Below are 8,554 nucleotides of genomic sequence, written 5' to 3' on the forward strand. Positions count from 1 at the left end.
AGTCAGCTTTGCCCCCCCCCCCCCAGTCTGCAGGCACAGACCATGATTGTAACTTTGATCAACAAGTGTGTCTCCAGCTCCACGCAAAGACTAGCACATACATCTTTCATCACACACTACCAAAGTAAGGTCATGAAAAATTATGATTATGATAATAATAATGATAATAGAATAATAAAACAAAAATAATATTAACAACAATATAATAACAAATAGCAATAACCATATAATTTATAATATGCTATTGACCTATTACAACAACGCTGATGCTGAAACAAATAAGGAAATAAATATGATGGCGGAAAATAAGCAAATTATGCATACAGCTAAGGAATATACAAACAAAAAAAGGAAAATTCTTTCAATAGAGAGAAATAATAGTTTCTCAAAAAATACTTAGACATATTTTGATAGCTCTTTTTATTCCATTGGGAACCTTCCCCCACCCCCCCCCCCCCCCTCCATGAAAGGTTTAGAAAATGGAATCTATGCCACGGACTGATGAGAATAAATTCTGAGTCAATTGAGGGCATTCTGATGAAGGTCATACCAATCAAATGTGGTATGATTGATACCCATTAACCATCTTGATACCTCCAAGACATCATATCATACTTATAGTGTAGGTCTGTCATTATCAGCCTAATTTAGCTTAATTACATTGGATACAGAAACCTGCTGTGATCACAAGGGCTGCTATGGATTAAAATCAGACTCAAAATCTCAACCCTGAGTTTTCAAGAGGTAGGAATTGAGATAAATTCTAATTTGATTTGAATATATTGCATCTCTTTGTATCAAAGATGGAGCCCAAAACTAGCTAAAGGGAGTATGCAAGGAAAATAAACTTTGTGAGTTAATTATAATAGTAAGTTGCTTCTTGAGATTAAAAACAATCTGTAAAGGCTTGTTTTTGTTGTAAAATTAACACGCTACTTTGAAAATTCATATATACCACCATCATCATAGTAATGTTTGAAACATGATATCGAAAGTACACATAAGTACCCTATAGCACAACATTATATTTCATGCTCAATCCAGAATAACCCCACTTTCATAGAGGTTTGAAAACTATGCCCTCATTTCCGCAAGCAGGGCTAGAATCTTAAACCTTCGACTCAAGCTAATGAAGACAAACCCTTAAAGGTAGACTGTCTAGATATCCGATGGTTACTCTAAGATCATGACTAATTTATCGACCAAAATTTATCAGCACAAAATATCAGTTAATAGTCACTGAAGAGGCTATCTGTTGAGTCTTTTAACCTTTTGACTTCTCATTTTTGCTATCATTATGCCTGTATTAAGCTCCAATCGCCAGCGCAGTAGGGAAGTCGTTAAGTAATTATCACTCTCTGTAGGAGATATGGGTGATTACTGACACATTTCAAATCTGTTATTTCAAAAGTTATGATGTAAGGTCAGATACTATCATGTTATTATCTAATCTGATGCCTTCATCAAATAAGATACATTATATCCAACTATATGAAATTTGTATACATCTTGTTCCTGTAATACCAAAACAAAGCTTTATCTGAATCTATACCTTAATCTCAATCAGTTTGATTCGTCTTTATTTCATAAACCATTATCAAATGCATACAAAATACATATTGAAATGTAGGCATATTGCCTTGAAATAAAACCATAAAAAAGAAAATAAAATAAACTCACAAAGACAATCATAGTTACATGCATCTTAAAAAATGTATGAAGTAAGCACTAAACATATCTTTCAATGTAAGATAAGAAAGATACTTATTTCCAATCAATTATATCAATAGCAAGTTTGTAACAGATAAATTTACTCTTTATATTGGAAAAAATTATATCGGCAAACAATTGCAAACATTTATTTATTTATTTTGTTTTATTTATTTTATACTGCAGGGTAGGCCTGTTCAGTTCTTAAAACTGCTTTACAAAGGCGCCCTGCAGTTTAAAATACATGTCAAGATAACTATGAACAACAACAACAACAACAAACAACATCAAAAATACAAAATACAAAATATCTAACATCAGAAACAATTAACACCAAAATATAGAGTGGGAAGTGACAATTTAAACATACATAGCATTGTAAATCAATGGAATATCATTTCGCTCTTTATCAATTCGTATGAAAGGCTTTGCATAATTTTTAAAAAAACTAACAAGGAGGTACAAACTTGTAAATATGAAGGAAGTGCATTAAATAATTTGGGTCCGACATATGCGAAAGATTTTCTTTTATGTTCAATTCTAGCTTTGGGAAGCTGAAGGGGGCATCGTAAAGAATACCGTGTCCTGTATTTCACGGGCCGTTTACATACTAAAGGTTTTAAATAATTTGGAACTAAATCATTCATCATTTTATATACAAGAACACAATACTGATATTTTATACGCTGATCTACTGATTGCCACTTCAGTGACTGCAACAAAGAAATTTGTGATGTATTATAATCTTTTTTCAAAAGCATTCTGGCATATTTATTTTGAAGTTTTTGTATCTTATCTAAATGTATTTTTGCACTGCTTCCCCAAGATGTAATACAGTAATCAATGTAAGGTAAAATCATAGAAAAGTACAGCTTCTTCATAATATCAAAGGACAGTATGTGCTTAATCCGCCTTACACAACCTATTGCCCGAGATATTTTACAAACGATATTAGTAATATGTTCGCGCCAAGTCAAGGCCGGATCGAGCATGACACCTAAGTATTTAATCTCTTTTACATTTTCTAATTGTATGTTCCTGAATTTCACTGACAAATGAGCACCCCTCAACTTTTTCTTTTGACCAAATACCATGGCTTTTGTTTTTTGCGGGTGTAAATGCATATTATTTAAGTCTAGCCATTTACTTATTGAATCAAAATCATCTTGCAAATACTTTTGTACCTCCTTAATTGATTCACCGTGATTAAAAATGGCGGTATCATCAGCATAAAGAGACATTTTAGAATGTACATGCAATTTCAAATTACACGTCATTAATAAAAATACAAAATATCAATGGACCCAGTATAGATCCTTGTGGGACACCTGATTTTATCTTCAAAAATTCACTGCGACAACTGTTAATCATTTCAAATTGCCTTCTGTCTGTTAAATACGATTCCATCCAGTTGTATTCATTGCCAGTAATACCATAGTACTTAAGTTTTGCAAGTATAAAATTGTGAGGAATAACATCAAAAGCTTTGCGTAAGTCCAAGAAAATACCACCAGTAACATGTTTTCGGTCCATTTTATCATACAAAAAGTCTGTAATCTCAGTTAGACAAGTGGCAGTAGAATAAGACGGTCTGAAGCCAGACTGACAATTTGCAAGTAGATCATTTACATTTAAGTACTTATACAATTGATCATGTATTGCTCTCTCTAGTATTTTGGACAGGACTGGAAGCACAGAAATTGGTCTATAATTGTCAATATCAAATGATCCTCCCTTATGTACAGGAGTAATTCTTGCTGTTTTAAAATCTTCTGGAATAACACTAGTTTGTAAAGTTGCATTAAATAAATGGGTTAAAGGGCCAGCTATACTCTCTGCTGCCAGCTTAAGAAACTTAGGGTGAATGCCATCTACTCCGACCGCTTTCGAACAATCAATATGTCATAGTTCTTTCAAAACATACTCCTTTTTTATTGCATAAAATTTAAATTCACAATCTGGAATAAACAGAGTTTGTAAATTGTTTAATAAATCTTTCGAGAAATTACCCGAAGCGGCTTGCAACCTTGAGCCGACTTCATTAAAGGCTTTGTTTAGAACGTGAGCTATTTCATTGTTAGGTATTTGATCATTATCAATTGTTAATTTAACATCATGACTCGTGGTTTTATTTTTCTTAGGTATAAGCTTCGATAAAATGTTCCAGTTCTTTTTTTGTCATTTTCGCAGTCCTTAAATTTGTCCTGATAATACTTCTTTTTCAAATTTTTAATCAAGTTATTAGCTCTGTTACGGGAAAACTGAAATTTATTCCACCAATAAATTAATCTTGTTTTTCTAAATTGCTTTTGATAATAATCCCTTTCGCGTGCTAACACACAAAAAAAATCATCATTTATCCAAGGTACCCCTCTTTGTTTTTGCCGCACTGATATCACGGGGGCATGCCTGTCACAAATGTCCAGGAGTGTGTTTTTAAAGTAGTGCCACAATTTTTCAACGTCAGTCCCACAGGAATAAAACTCATGCCAATCAACTTTCCTTACATCATCTTTAAATTTCTCACTGTCAAAGTACTTGAATGAACGACATTTAGTTATTTTCGGAGAAAGGGATTGATGTTTCCCTTTAATTGCAGTAAAAATCACAGAGTGATCACTAAGTCCAGCTGACTGCAAACATACAAATAATCTTAAGACTTATGATTAATTAAAAAATCTACAATTGACTCATGATTGATTGCATTTTTTTCACAACCATACCAAGTGAATGACATTCAAGAAAAGAAAATCAAATGCAATTATCATAGACAAGTAGCACTATATAGACAGCTTGTTACTAAGGTAAATGTGATTGCATAATCATGCAAAGATGACATCATTTTCTGGCACGTTAGGTAAAATTCTTCCTTTGTAACTTGTTATGAACGGAGAGTAAACTGAGAATTGTCATTCATGAGTAATACATTCTTTTCAAAATAGATATTTCAAACAAGGCACGAACTAAATGTACATAAACAGGATTCATCGAACGTACAATGTATCTCTATGAGTGGTGCAATGGAGAAAAATCTATGGTGGCCAAGAGATTATGCTATTCAGGAATTGAAAACAATATTGCTTAACACGGACAAAATTATTTAATTTAAAGGTTTATGTGTGTGTGTGTGGGGGGGGGGGGGGAGTGGATCGCATCATGCATGTACACCAACCCTGAATTATAATGTCTGTCTTACGAGTGCAGGGGGGGAGTCTTGATTCAAGCAGCTTCTAGCTTCACATTTATGGTCTACATGTACATGCATATTCCTCTTAGCAGTTAAACTTTAATAAAGTTACAAAAATAATAATATGCAATATAAGCTGACATACCTTCATACACACGCACTGCCCGCTATTTGTCAGAGTAACAGACCTGCCCACGGCACAGAATAACACAGTGGGCCCAATTTATGATCTCCTCCAAGCTAATACTTCCCATATATATCCTAGTATAATCCTTAAGTTGACAATTTGCAAAACTCTTGTCCCAGTGTCTAGCATGAAAATCACAAGGACGAGACTCTAAAAAAACCCTAGCTTACAATGGTGAAACCCAGCTAAGACCTGTGAATTTTATACCCAAGAACTAGCACTACAACTATAGGGTACTTCATGCTTACTAGTTCCCCTCCCCTCTCCCTCCCTCTCCAAGCCCATCTTATAGAGCCCTCCAAAACTCACCACCGACTCTCATGTCATGCCCACTCACCCTCTTAGGTACCTTTCTACTTTCATACCACTAGTCATACTTCAAACCCAGGCTCGATAACCCATCCTCCTCATATTCATCTGATCTCAAAACTCTCCCTATACTTTTCCCTGTTGCTCTCGACCAGTTCTTATCACAACAGCCCTTGTACGGAGTGTGAAGGAGTCCTTCCCGAGTCCTCACCACAACAACTACCCAACACTAACAATCTCATGTCCCTGGTAGAGGATTCTTCAAGTCCACTCACACTTTCTCTCTACACAATTATTTCTTCTCCCCCCCTCCATCCTTCCAATTCTTCATCCGCTCCAAACTACTTCTACTTTTGCCCACTGGCATGTTTTTGAACAATCACAACGAGCCTTCTTGTTCCCCATTCAGACTACCACTCCACCACAGCTGACGACAACCTCTACTTCTACTTCAACTTCAATGACGTTGGTTGGCACGCCAGCCACGGCCCTCACGACCCCGCTCCCCGCCCTCTATTACCACTGCTGAGAGTCCTAGCAGACCCTCAGCTTACCTAAATCATTTTCAATGACCATTAATGCGTGATCATGGTGATATCTATCTCCCCAATGACAGACTACGGCCCTTTAGCATGCACTTACAATTTGCTCAATAAATTCTGATGCTTGTAGTTCATTGAATACCTGGGCACGGGTGCGTGTTTAATAATTAACACATGCACATGCACGTTTTGGCTCTCATTTTCTGTTTCATTTCAAAGTTTGGCTAATCATTTTACTTTTTAGTTGGTTTGAGGAAATACAAAATAATACACTTACATCACACACTGGCAAAATAAAATATTCCTGGATATTGATGGTTACAAAGCAACAAAAAACCTCAATATGACCACATACTAACAGTTAAACATTGGTTCCCTGCAAGTGTGGCACAATACAGTCAGTCCGCAAGCCCTGAAAAAGTAGCTTCTTTTATCCAAGTGATATTCATGACAAGATGGTTTTTGCATAGTTAATGAGCTTGGTGCGAACCAAAACACCTCTTTTTATTCGGCCATTGCTGCTCTAAATATTGACCAAATTTCATGTTTTTGGTATCTTTGTAAAGAAGAAGAATCATTATTTTAGGTCATGTGTTTGGATTTTTAAAAGAATGTTGTAATATAGGAAAAACTTTTGATCTAAAACATGAAACAAAATATTTTTTTCATGCAACAAAAGTTGTTGTTTTCACACTTAATTTCTGTTTGGGCACAAATGATTTTTAAATCATGATAAAGCTGAAGATCTAAGCTTTAATATGATATAATTTTTATAAGAAGATGTATTTTAGATGGGTCAGCAGCCAGCTTTTCATAGACCAAGTACATTTTGCAGCTCAAAAACAAGAATACTGCGCTCTGATTGGTCATAGACCACACACCCATGCAAATTCCAATGTTCCCCACACTGGGCCTCTGCAAGGTCACACTCACCATGTGGTAATCTCTTCAAATTACCCGCGCCTGTTTTTTTTGAAAACAGTATTCAGCCAATCAGAACTCTGGATTTTACGTTACTCAGAAATTTCAGAAATCTCGTCTTGCATCTTGATGGAAATAACTGGCTGCTGACCCATCTAAAAGATGCCACATATCAAGAGTGACATTGTAAGAAAGTATAAAGTTTGAGCTTTCTGATGATATAAATAATGTTGGTGCCTAAATCACAAAATGTTGCACAATTTGCAAGTGAAAACAGAGGAAGAAAATTCTGTTTGATGCATCTTTTCAGGAAAAAAAATCACTTATTTATCAAAATATTTCATTCAAAAGAAATGACCAATATAAAAGGATAACATTTACTCTTGCCCATGGTACAAAAATAATCAATATTACTCAAGGAGAAAGTGGTTAAATTCTTTGAGAAAGAAAGTCTCACAATTCACGAGATGTTGCAGGGACATGAATTCAGCCACGAGAGGACTTGGATAAATCTTGCTCATTTGCTCATTAACACAGGGGCTTGCGGACTGACTGAATATTTTTTTAAAATGTCTAAAATGCAATGAGTGGAATACATGTTGGCCTGGGACAAAGGTCTTATGACTAACATTATTTAAATGAAGTAAGTGTTTCTTTTTACCTCCCCTTTATGTAAAAATGCAATAAAAAAGTTTAAAAAGGTACGATGCAAATATTGGGATGAGGAAATCGAAGTGAATCAACTTTTCTTCGAACAGGTAAAATCTCAATATTCTATGCTTCTATGAACATAATGAAGGAGCTTTGATTGTAAGCAGAAATGGGGAGGAATTATAACAAACAAACTTTCCATGTTTCAGTAAAGACTAAGAGTATTATTCATTATCAAATACATGGTTAAATGTATTATACCGATACTACAATCAGTCTTATTGATTCCTGATGTCATTACCAACCATACAAAGGTGTGAAACATTTGTCACTTTGAAAGCTTGTGCATCAGTGTATAATTTGAACTTGTAAAAACAAAATTGTCTCCGTTCTTACATGACCACATTACGCCTAGAATTTTACATCAGTGTTAGCTCAACACCTGAAGTGTTATAACACATCCTTTTTGTTCTATAAACTGTTTAGTGTAATACATTCAAATCCCATGGTGCATTACTAACACCTGATTGGTGCAATCCTCTCATATTGATGTTGGTCTTAACAAAAAAGTGTTTACAGTATACTTTATGATATATACATGTACTGTACATGTACATTATTTGAAATACTAATGGTACATGCATCAAGTACACAGTATGCAAATAAAGAATAGGCATGAGTGCGATGGTGCAAGATTTTGCATATTAAAGGTGAAAGAATAGAGCATCTCTTTCTTTCACCAAATGTGAAGTGTGGTACCATTGCACGAATGAGAATATTCGCTACTTGTGTTGTACAACACCTCGGAAGTTAGCGAAATACAAACAATAATCAGTTTTTTCCTACATAAATCTATGAAAATAAGAAAACATTGAAAGCGAAAGGAAAATCCTTTCAAACGTGCATCTGATCTGCAGCAGCAATGTGCTTTCAGCCATTAAGCCCTACGCGTTATTGCATCTGCATTTACTAAGCGCATGCAAAACGTTGAATCATAATTTCATAGTGACATCACCTTTTCCTGACCCATGTAATAGTACATAATGA

The sequence above is a fragment of the Lytechinus pictus genome, chromosome 7, assembly GCF_037042905.1.
Source record: "Lytechinus pictus isolate F3 Inbred chromosome 7, Lp3.0, whole genome shotgun sequence".
In the NCBI taxonomy this organism is placed as follows: Eukaryota; Metazoa; Echinodermata; class Echinoidea; order Temnopleuroida; family Toxopneustidae; genus Lytechinus; species Lytechinus pictus.